At 39.9% G+C, this 12256-nt stretch overlaps 2 non-coding genes across 2 annotated transcripts; both read left to right on the top strand.

The window, feature by feature from the left end:
* The first annotated feature begins 5731 nt into the window (after positions 1-5731).
* Positions 5732-5804, top strand: TRNAT-UGU (transfer RNA threonine (anticodon UGU)). Its single transcript has one exon. It is a non-coding gene; the product is annotated as a tRNA-Thr (tRNA).
* Positions 5805-10759: 4955 nt separating this feature from the next.
* Positions 10760-10832, top strand: TRNAT-CGU (transfer RNA threonine (anticodon CGU)). Its single transcript has one exon. It is a non-coding gene; the product is annotated as a tRNA-Thr (tRNA).
* The last annotated feature ends 1424 nt before the right edge of the window (positions 10833-12256 follow it).

The following is a 12256-nucleotide window of genomic DNA, read 5'->3' as shown; positions in this document are numbered from 1 at the left end:
AAGAATATCCAAACAGTTTTAATGAAATATATTTGGGGAAATAGAGCAGAGCAGCTACTTTGTATCAACCCCTTTGTAAAGGGGGAATAGGATGCCCATCAATGCTTCAATATTACAGATCAGCAATATTGGACCAACTACGCACTCTTTGGCTTGGTAACGACTCAAGACATTGGGTGCATATAGAGTCTAAGATACTAGGTAGAAATTCAATTAAAGACATTCTCACTGCAGCACACTTTTTCAACCACAGTCCAAAATATAAACATCCCACTATTGGTGCTATCACACGCGTATGGAATACCTATGTTCTTCCCAAGCGACTATTCCATACTAATTTTCTTATATCATCTAGCTCTGTGCTAGAAGCGGCTATCCCAGATTTAGATATCTCTCTTTGGAGAGAAGGGGGTTTGTCTACCCTTTCGGACCTTTGGACTGGAGGTACGTTTGTTTCCTTTGATCACATTAGAGGTATATACGATCTTAGCAATAAAGACTTTTACAAGTTCCTACAAATTAGACACCTGCTAACATCCGTGAAGGTTCCAGATAGCACTTCACCTTCATTAATAAGTACATGGTTTGACTCTCCAGATTTCCCTAAAAAAGGAATTTCTCATTGCTACACCATTTTGTTAGAATCTTACTTAATATCACCTCTAACTTATAGGTTACCCTTAGGTAAACCCAATAAACCCTTATTTACCCTACACCCTAATGGCGATAAAAGTGCAATCTTTATTAATAATTCGCACAAAAAAAATATTTTTAAAATCCCAAATTGCCAAATGATCCTACTTGATACAAGAGTGATTAGACCAGCCGGTCTTAATTAATATTCACATCACACAGAGATGCTAGGTGCCTGCAGTGCACCCGCTTAGGTGATGGATAAAGGACATTGGCATTTGTTTTAAGAAATCAAACGGCCCCCCTCAACATGTTTCGCTACCAAGAAGTAGCTTTGTCAAGAGGCAAGCGGCAAGCGGGCACCGCTTGCCGCTTGCCTCTTGACAAAGCTACTTCTTGGTAGCGAAACATGTATTCATCAGTCTCTCATAGAGCTAACTTAATATCACCTGATATATACAAATTAAAATGGGAAGATGAGCTAGGTTTGAAGTTTTCCGACCATCAATGGTATCAGGCTCACTCTGTGGTATCTTCACTATCCAGGTGTATAAACCATTTAGAAAACTCTAAAAAAAAAAAACTATTATATCACTGGTATCTAACACCTCAAAGGTTATCTAATTTCTCGGACGCCTCTAGTGGCTGTTGGAGATGTGGGAACTGTCACTCATATTTTTTGGACGTGCCCGTCTATATTGAGGCTTTGGAGAAAAATAGGCAGATTTTTATCCCAAATATGTGGCTTTCCGGTTATCTTAACTGATTATTTAGCTATTCTAAATGTAGATGTTAACTTGTACTCCCACCATCATAGGACAGTAATTCTACATACACTTTTGGTGGTTCGATTGAAAATAGCGCAAAACTGGAAGTCCTCGGTTATACCTTCCCTCAAAGATATAATAAGAGGTGTCAACAATAACTGTTGGTATGAATACAAAATTGCAGACTCTATGGATCGGTTAACATACTTTTTGAACAGATGGGATGTATGGTTGAGTAGCAAACACAACACTGTTCAACTATAAATAAATTATTAACGTTTATTATGCTTCTATAGGCATCTATTCTCTTTAACCGTGTCCCGTGGAGTCATTCGTTACCTGTGATAATTCTGTTTTTTTTTTTTTTTCCACAATCCCTGCGATCCCGCCCATAAAAGTGTTGAAAATCTTTTATTACTGCTGTATTATTATACTGACATTTCACACTATGTGAATGTTGTACAGTTCAGTCACACTGAATGTGACGAGTTGGTTTGTTACCATTCTATTTGTTATAACTTTTTTTTCTGTCGCACAAAATGTATTCTATGCGACAGAAAAAAGTCTCTGCAAATTCTGACTACATTAGTGCTTGGACTACTACCCCCATCGTGGAACAGGGTTTGTTCCATGTTGGGGGTAGTAGTAGAGGGGCTGAGGGATTGATCGCACCGGGACTCACTTCTGAGACCCGATCCGATCAAAAGTTATTAAGTAGGGGAGCGGGTGGCATGTTCCGATCCCCTGCAATGTACTGTAAACTTTCATTTTCAAATTCCCCACCAGGAGCCCTGAATGGCCGGGACCGAGGAGCCAATCAGGGCTCCTGGCAGGGTTTTAATATAGAAGCGCTGTGGTGGGCAAAGATGTATAGAATCGCTGGGGGGTATATATCTGGCCCCTCCAGCGTTTCTATATATCTTTCCCCCTGCTGCGCTATATCAAACTTAGTGCCCGCTGCATTTAAATAAATGTACTGCCCCCCCAGCGCTGTTATATATCTATACTGACCCCCGCTGCGCATATACTGACCCCCGCTGCGCATATTTATATATATATACTGCCCCCCCCCAGCTGCGCATATTAATATTCATGCTCCCCCTCCCCTTGCTGCCAATGAATGAAAACTCTATTAGCGGGGGAGTGGAAGGCTGCTGCACGCTCACGCTGCTAAGAGTTTGTCATTCATAGCGGGCAGCAGCTGCATATGATGCTGTGGGGGTCAGACATATGCATATATATCTGACCCTCACAGCATCTATATATACAAATGCCGGCTCATCGCTATGAATGACAAGTAAAGCAGTGCAGGGAGCGGAGGCTCGCGCTGCTGCTGCCAATAGCTTACTTGTCATTCATATCGGTGAGCCGGCATTTGTATATGTATGATGTGAGGGTCAGACATATATCCATATGTCTGACCCCCACAGCATCATATGCAGCTGCTGCCCTATGGGAGCTATAACACTGCAAAAAAAAAAGTGTAAAAAAAAAAAAGTTAATATACGTGATTTAACCCTTTCCCTAATAAAAGTCCAAATCACCCCCCTTTTCCCATAAAAAAAACCCATGTAAATAAAAATAAATATAAACATATGTGGTACTGCCGCGTGAGTAAATGTTCGAACTATAAAAATATTTCATTAATTAAACAACACGGTCAACGGCGTATGCACCAAAAAATTCCAAAGTCCAAAATAACGTATTTTTGGTCACTTTTTATATCATGAAAAAATGAATAAAAAGCGATCAAAAAGTCCGATCAATACAAAATTGGTACTGCTAAATACTTCAGATCCCGTGCAAAAAATGAGTCCTCATACCGCCCCATACGAGGTAAAATAAAAAAGTTATAGGGGTCAGAAGATGACAATTTTAAACACATAAATTTTTCTGCATGTAGTTATGATTTTTTACAGAAGTACGACAAAATCAAACCTATATAAGTAGGGTATCATTTTAACCGTATGGACCTACAGAATAAAGATCCGGTGTCATTTTTACTGAAAAATGTACTGCGTAGAAACGGAAGCCCACAATGTTTTTTTTTTCCATTTCACCGTAGATTTTTGGGTAAAATGACTGACGTCATTACAAAGTAGAATTGGTGGCACAAAAAATAAGCCATCGTATGGATTTTTAGGTGCAAAATTGAAAAGGTTATGTTTTTTAAAAGGTAAGGAGGAAAAAACAAAAGTGCAAAAACGGAAAAACCCTGAGTCCTTAAGGGGTTAATGAGGCATGTTTCACTGACACATCACTGGAGCCTCAGTTGGTTGTTTTGGCTAAGACTATGTTCACAAACAGTTACACTGGCATTTTTTTTTTTATAGCTGTAAAACTGTTTTTACAGTTAATAAAAATCAGGGAAAAATTTATAAAGGTCATAAAATGAGTAGAATTATTTTAAAATCTTCTGAAAAATGTAAGAACATATATGCCTAATTTTAACCACTTTGTATAAAAAAAAAAGCTGAATTTTTACTGCCACAAAAAACGCCTTAGGCTAGGTTTTTATCTGGCATTTTTTTGGGGGAAAATTGCCACTGCAGTTTTTGAGCAAAAGTCAGAAGTGGATCCAGTAGAAAGGAGAAGTACAATAATCCCTCAACATACGATGGTAATTCGTTCCAAACGACCCATCATTTGTCGAATCCATCGTATGTTGAGGGATCAGTGCAATGTAAAGCATAGGAAGCTGTACTCACCTGTCCCCGCCGCTCCGCACCAGGTCCTCACCGCTCCCGCTGCTGTTCCAGGGGCTCCCGATGCTGTCCCGCTGCTCCGGTGTCTTCTTCGCGATCCTCCGGTGTCTTGCCCATCTTCTGCAGGGTCCGGGCCTCGCTTTCTGGTGACGTTATTACGCTGCTGCGCCGGCGCGGCATGCGTAGTGACGTAATAGCGACGTCGGAAAACAAGGCCCGGACCCTGGAGAAGATGCGTAAGACACCGGAGGATCGCGAAGTGGACCCGGAGCAGCGGGAATAGCTAAGCGAACCTGCCAGGGATGCTTAAACTGCTATCCGGCAGCAGCTTAAGCATTTTGCGCTGCCGGATAGCACTTAATGCGATGGCCCCGACATATAAAAGCATCGTATGTCGATGCTCTCTGAGAGGCCATCGTATGTCAATTTTATCATATGTCGGGGCCATCGTAGGTCGGGGGGTTACTGTATAGGTTTTATATTTCCACTTCCTTTTAAATCCCCTTCCGGCTTTGACTCAAAAACTGCAGTGGTAATTTTCACCAAAAAACGGCAGTAAAAAACCTGTGTGGAAACCTAACCTAAAGGGGCAACACCAACAATGACCACTGGTTTTGCATTAAAGAGCTTAGATCCCCTCCCATAGGCTTGCATTGAGGGGGGAGGAACGTGACGTCACATGGGCTGGAACCTTGATGTCACAACGCTCCGGGCCTGTGATCGACAGTAATCAGACCCAGAGCAAACACGCTGCGGGGACTGATTTTAATGGGGTGTGGCGTGCAAGATCATGGGGGTCCCCGTTTGGATTTGGATAGGGGATAAGATGTCTAAGCGCTTTAAATACAATGTTTTCAATCCCTACTGTATCTTTTTTTATTTTTTAATAGTACCCTACGAAATTTTATTAAAAAAAGGTCTCTACATCCCTTTTTGGATCGCTAAAGTCCAATAAATCTATAAAAACCACCTACAAAAACACCAAAATTAAAACCCACATGGCGTTTTTCTTGGCGTATCTTATACTGCCATAGAATTCTATGGGAGAAAAATGCCAAAATTTCAGGGGAAAAAACACCATAGGCTCAACATGCTGCGATTTTGAAAACCTGCCAAGGAGCAGGAAAACACCAAAAAAAGTGAAAAAACGCCATAAGGATTAAGAAAACGCCAAACTGAAAAACGCAAAGTGGAAATGGAATTTTGTGATTTCTCATTGATTTATGGCTAACATCTGGCCTCAGCATTTTTTTTTTTACAGAAAAAAAAAGAAGCCATGGGGTCGTTTTGGAGTTTTTGGGGGGCAAAATGCCCCCCCCCCCCCCAAAAAAAATTGTATAAACTTTGCCTTATTGTGCCTGTTATTGCCCCTGGGGCCCTCATTAATAAAGTCTAAAAAAATACAGTGGCCCAGGTAATAGCAATGCCCTACCCAATATTCATGCCCTCCTTTGGGCCCCACACAGTATCAGGTATCCTGCCGCTAGAGTGTGATCGGAGTTGCGCTTTAAGATTACAGTCTATTCTGAAGATAAAATATTTTCTTTATTTTTCTAAATTACTTTCTGCTGAGAGCCACAGAAAATCTCATTCGACAAAAAACACAACCTCACCCTTGAAGCAGATGGCCTCATAGCTCAGTGGATAGAGCACTGGTCTTGTAAACCAGGGGTCGTGAGTTCAATCCTCACTGAGGCCTCATTTCTTAGTCTAGGATAATTTAAATATCTAACATTCAGGAACAATAACAGAATGTATAAACAATTTGCAATTAAAACGGAGGATGTTAGATGTAAATTTGCAAAATATAAGAAACGGTAGTTCTTCCATGTCTCACCATAGCATTTGGCTGATCGCTGTGGAAAGGGGGGAGGCATTTTAAAATAGATTTTTGCATAAAAGAGTCAAGGTTACAGTAATGGAGTACATTAAATAAGTGATTTAAAACCCTTATATCTTAAATGATGTTTACACTTTGAAGCTGCGTTTCCCATCCAGGGTCCTCCTGCTGTTTCAAAACTAAAACTCCCACGCATGCCAGGACAGCCAAAAGTTAAGGATGTTTAGGCTAAGGATATGTTTACACACAGTAAAATTGGCTTTTTTAGCTGTAGAAAAAGTGTTTTTGTAGGAAAAAATCTGCATATTTTCTTATAAAAAAAAATATGTGTAAATGTTGTCAATAGAAACTCTTTTGTGCACATGGAGAGGAAAAAAATCATCCATTTAAAAAAAACAAAAAAAAATTCCAGAAAGATAGTAAAATTATTTTTTTTTAAATCATCCGCAAAACCAAAACGTAAAAAAAAAGTGCAGAATTTTAAGTAATTTGTATAAAAAAATCTGATTTCCACTTATAATAAAAACGCTAATTTTAACCAATTTGTATAAAAAAATCTGAATTTTTACTGCCACAAAAAACGCCTTAGGCTAGGTTTTTATCTGGCATTTTTTGGGGGAAAATTGCCACTGCAGTTTTTGAGCAAAAGTCAGAAGTGGATCCAGTAGAAAGGAGAAGTATAGGTTTTATATTTCCAATTCCTTTTAAATCCCCTTCTGGCTTTGACTAAAAAACTGCAGTGGTAATTTTCACCAAAAAACAGCAGAAAAAAACCTGTGTGGAAACCTAACCTAAAGGGGCAACACCAACAATGACCACTGGTTTTGCATTAAAGAGCTTAGATCCCCTCCCATAGGCTTGCATTGAGGGGGGCGGAACGTGACGTCACATGGGCTGGAACCTTGACATCACAACACTCCGGCCCTGTGATCGACAGTAATCAGACCCGGAGCAAACACGCTGCGGGGACTGATTTTAACGGGGTGTGGCGTGCAAGATCACGGGGGTCCCCAGCGGTGGGACCCCCCGCGATCAGGCATCTTATCCCCTATCATTTTGATAGGGGATAAGATGTCTAAGCGCTGGAGTACCCCTTTAAATACAATGTTTTCAATCCCTACTGTATCTTTTTTTATTTTTTAATAGTACCCTACAAAATTTTATTAAAAAAGGTCTCTACATCCCTTTTTGGATCGTTAAAGTCCAAAAACACCAAAATTAAAACCCACATGGCGTTTATCTTGGCGTATCTTATACTGCCATAGAATTCTATGGGAGAAAAATGCCAAAATTTCAGGGGAAAAATCTGCGACTTCGTTTACACCAGTTCTATGCAGACGATATAAGTGATTACAGTGCAGATACATCCAGGGAGCCCCAGGTGGCGTACTCTCTGGAGTTCTTCACTTTTCTATTTCTTCTTATTTCTTCTCCATCTGACCCAGAACACCATGAAGACTTTTTCCAGCCACAATTATTCTCTTCTAACATCTTTTACTCCTCCCTTTTCTAATACATTTAACCCCTTAAGGACTCAGCCCATTTTGGCCTTAAGGACTCAGACAATTAAATTTTTACGTTTTCATATTTTCCTCCTCGCCTTCTAAAAATCATAACTCTTTTATATTTTCATCCACAGACTAGTATGAGGGCTTGTTTTTTGCGTGACCAGTTGTCCTTTGTAATGACATCACTCATTATATCATAAAATGTATGGTGCAACCAAAAAACACTATTTTTGTGGGGAAATTAAAACGAAAAACGCAATTTTGCTAATTTTGGAAGGTTTCGTTTTCACGCCGTACAATTTATGGTAAAAATGACATATGTTATTTATTCTGAGGGTCAATACGATTAAAATTATACCCATTATTACATACTTTTATATTATTGTTGCGCTTAAAAAAAATCACAAACTTTTTAACCAAATTAGTACGTTTATAATCCCTTTATTTTGATGACCTCTAATTTTTTTATTTTTCCGTATAAGCGGCGGTATGGGGGCTCATTTTTTGCGCCATGATCTGTACTTTTTTTGATACCACATTTGCATATAAAAAACTTTTAATACATTTGATAAAATGTATTAAAAAAGTAGGAATTTTGGACTTTTTTTTTTTTCGTTCACGCCGTTCACCGTACGGGATCATTAACATTTTATTTTAATAGTTCGGACATTTACGCACGCGGCGATACCAAATATGTCTATAAAAAAAAAATGTTATGCTTTTTGGGGGTAAAATAGGAAAAAACTAACGTTTTACTTTTTTATTGGGGGAGGGGATTTTTCAATTTTTTTTTACTTTTACATTTTTTTACATTTTTTTTTACACTTGAATAGTCCCCATAGGGGACTATTCATAGCAATAAAATGATTGCTAATACTGATCTGTTCTATGTATAGGACATAGAACAGATCAGTGTTTTCGGTGATCTTCTGCTCTGGTCTGCTCGATCACAGACCAGAGCAGGAGACGCCTGGAGCCGGACGGAGGAAGGAGAGGGGACCTCCGTGCGGCATTCTGAATGATCGGATCCCCGCAGCAGCGCTGCGGGCAATCCGATCATTCATTCAAATCACGCACTGCCACAGATGCCGGGATCTGTATTGATCCCGGCACCTGAGGGGTTAATGGCGGACGCCCGTGAGATCGCGGGCGTCGGCCATTGTCGGCGGGTCCCTGGCTGCGATCAGCAGCCGGGATCAGCCGCGCATGACACGGGCATCGCTCCGATGCCCGCGGTTATGCACAGGACGTAAATGTACGTCCTGGTGCATTAAGTACCACCTCACCAGGACGTACATTTACGTCCTGCGTCCTTAAGGGGTTAACACACAGTTCCCACCCTCAACGCAAACATCCTACCCTGCTGCTCTTTTAACAGTATCATCTTGCTTCTTCTCCTACTACTGGACCTGCTACTGCCCCTAGGACCTTCATAAATGAACTATCTTAGAAATAAAACAGTGATCCAGATGATAACAGTGCCTACACAATAATCATGCCCCCATTTGTGCCCTATATAGTATGAGTGCCCTTTTTGTGTCTACACACAGTAATAGAGCCCCCTCAGCGCTCTTCTCACATTAATAGTGCTCCCTTAATGCCTCTTCATAGTATTAGCATTCTTTACAGTACTAGTTCCCCCACACAGAAGAAGTGTCACCGTAACCCTCCTTACAGTAATGGTGCCACCTTACCGCCCCTACACAGCAAAAGTAATAGTGCCCCCTTTGTGCATGGATCAGTGTATAATGGGGCAGACAAATGAATACACAATATGTACTTTTAGTTTCCTGGTACCAAATTTGTAAACTCTAATAAAAAGTTCTAAACCTTCCAGTACTTATCAGCTTCTGTTTACTCCACAGGATGTTGTGTAGTTCTTTCCAGTCTGACGCAAAAATCAAGCCGTTATATGGTTCTATAGGTGCAAAACTCAGCGCGTTATGATTTTTAGAAGGGGAGGAGGAAAAGAGGAAAGTGCAAAAACCAAAATTGGTCCTTAAGGTGAAAATGGTCTGAGTCCTTAAAGAGTACCTGTCACTAAATACATTTTTCTAAACTAACACAGGCTATGTTCCCTAACTACTCAAAAAAAAAAAAACTCTGCCCTTAAAAAATGTTTAAGAGCTTTAAAAAGCTTAGTGTGAGCTGCCGGCAGGAGGATGTGGGCGTGCCCCAGCAGGTGCTACGTCACTGAAGCCTGCTAAGTTTCTAGGCTAAGTTTATACCTCATTTAAATGGCCCCTTTCTACATTTTTATTATTGTCAGCTACATTTTTAGTTCCCAGCCCGCCCACATAAATTGATCCCTGTTTAAAATTAATACAATTTTCATTATAAAAATATAAAATTTCATTAAATACAATGTTTTCAATCCCTACTGTATCTTTTCTTTTTTTTTTTTTTAATAGTACCCTATGAAATTTTATTTAAAAAGGTCTCTACATCCTTTTTTTGGATCGCTAAAGTCCTAAAAAGAATAAAAACCGCCTGCAAAAGCGCAAAGTTAAAACCCATTTGGCGTTTTTCTTGGCGTTTTTTTTACTCCCATAGACATCTATGGGATAAAAACCCCACGACTTCAGGGAAAAAAACACCATAGGCTCAACATGCTGCAATTTTGAAAAACTGGCAAGGAGAAGGAAAACACCAAAAAGAAGTGAAAAAACGCCAAAAGCATTAAGGATATGCCAAACTGAAAAACGCAAAGTGGAAAAGGAATTTTGTGATTTCTCATTGATTTACAGCTAACATCTGGCCTCAGCGTTTTTTCACTGAAAAAAAAAACACCATGAGGCCGTTTTAGCATTTTTTGGGGCAAAAAAAAAAAACCCAAGTAGAAACTTAGCCTCATTGTGCCTGCTACTGCCCCCGGGGCCCTCATAAATAAAGTCTAAAAAAAAAATACAGTGTCCCAGATAATAGCAATGCCCTACAGAATATTCATGACCTCCTTTGTGCCCCACACAGTATCAGTGCCCTCCTTTGTGTCTACACAGTACAGCCCCTTAATGCCCTCCCGTTAGTAATAGTGCTCCTTACTGCCCCTTCATAGTATTATTGCCCCATAGTGCCTTTCTCACAGAATTAGTGCCCCCACACAGAAGGAGTGTCACCCTGATGCCCTCCATACAGTAATGGTATCCTGCCGCCAGAGTGTGATCGGAGTTACGCTTTAAGGTTGCAGTTTATCCTGAACATGACATATGAAAGCTTAACTTTTCTTTATTTTTCTCGATTTCTTTCTGATGAGCGCCACAGAAAAGTTCATTTGAGAAAAAACACAGCCACGTCCAGTAGACAGCCGGCCTCATAGCTCAGTGGATAGAGCACTGGTCTCGTAAACCAGGGGTCGTGAGTTCAATCCTCACTGGGGCCTCATTTCTTAGTCTAGGACTAATTTAATATCTAACACCATAGAACAATATAAAGGTTAATAAACAACTTCAAAAGGACGGTGTTTATTGTATATTTACAAAACGTTAGTTCTTCCATGTATCCCCGTAGCGGTTGGCTGATCGCTGTGGATAGAGTAGAGGCATTTTAACATAGATTTTTGCATAGAAGAGGTTACAGTATTGGAGTACACTGAATAATTTATTTAAATCCCTTATATTTTGTTGATATTCAATAAAAATGTTAAATGATGTTTACACTTTCAAGCTATGTTTCCCATCCAGGGTCCTCCTGCTGTTGCAAAACTTAAAATCCCACGCATGCCCGGACAGCCGAAAGCTAAGGATGTTTAGGCTAAGGATATGTTTACACACAGTAAAATTGGCTTTTTTAGCTGTAGAAAAAGTGTTTTTACAGGAAAAAAATCTGCATATTTTCTTATCTCATTAAATACAATGTTTTCAATCCCTACTGTATCTTTTCTTTTCTTTTATTTTTTTAATAGAACCCTATGAAATTTTATTTAAAAAGGTCTCTACATCCTTTTTTTGGATCGCTAAAGTCCTAAAAAGAATAAAAACCGCCTGCAAAAACGCAAAGTTAAAACACATTTGGCGTTTTTCTTGGCGTTTTTTTTTACTCCCATAGACTTCTATGGGATAAAAACACCACGACTTCAGGGAAAAAAACACCATAGGCTCAACATGCTGCAATTTTGAAAAACTGGCAAGGAGAAGGAAAACACCAAAAAGAAGTGAAAAAACGCCAAAAGGATTAAGAATACGCCAAACTGAAAAACGCAAAGTGGAAAAGGAATTTTGTGATTTCACATTGATTTACAGCTAACATCTGGCCTCAGCTTTTTTTCACTTAAAAAAAACACCATGGGGCCGTTTTAGCATTTTTTGGGGCAAAACAAACAAAAAAAAACCCAAGTAGAAACTTAGCCTCACTGTGCCTGCTACTGCCCCTGGGGCCCTCATAAATAAAGTCTAAAAAAAAAAATACAGTGTCCCAGATAATAGCAATGCCCTACAGAATATTCATGGCCTCCTTTGTGCCCCACACAGTATCAGTGCCCTCCTTTGTGTCTACACAGTACAGCCCCTTAATGCCCTCCCTTTAGTAATAGTGCTCCTTACTGCCCCTTCATAGTATTATTGCCCCATAGTGCCTTTCTCACAGAATTAGTGCCCCCACACAAAAGGAGTGTCACCCTGATGCCCTCCATACAGTAATGGTATCCTGCCGCCAGGGTGTGATCGGAGTTACGCTTTAAGATTGCAGTTTATCCTGAAGATTACATATGAAAGCTTAGCTTTTCTTTTTTTTTTCTCGATTTCTTTCTGCTGAGCGCCACAGAAAAGTTCATTTGAAAAAAAACACAGCCACATCCAGTAGACAGCC

The sequence above is a fragment of the Hyla sarda genome, chromosome 1 (assembly GCF_029499605.1).
Source record: "Hyla sarda isolate aHylSar1 chromosome 1, aHylSar1.hap1, whole genome shotgun sequence".
Taxonomy (NCBI): domain Eukaryota; kingdom Metazoa; phylum Chordata; class Amphibia; order Anura; family Hylidae; genus Hyla; species Hyla sarda.
Note: the sequence above shows the minus strand (reverse complement) of the source record. Positions and strands in the feature narration are given on the sequence as shown.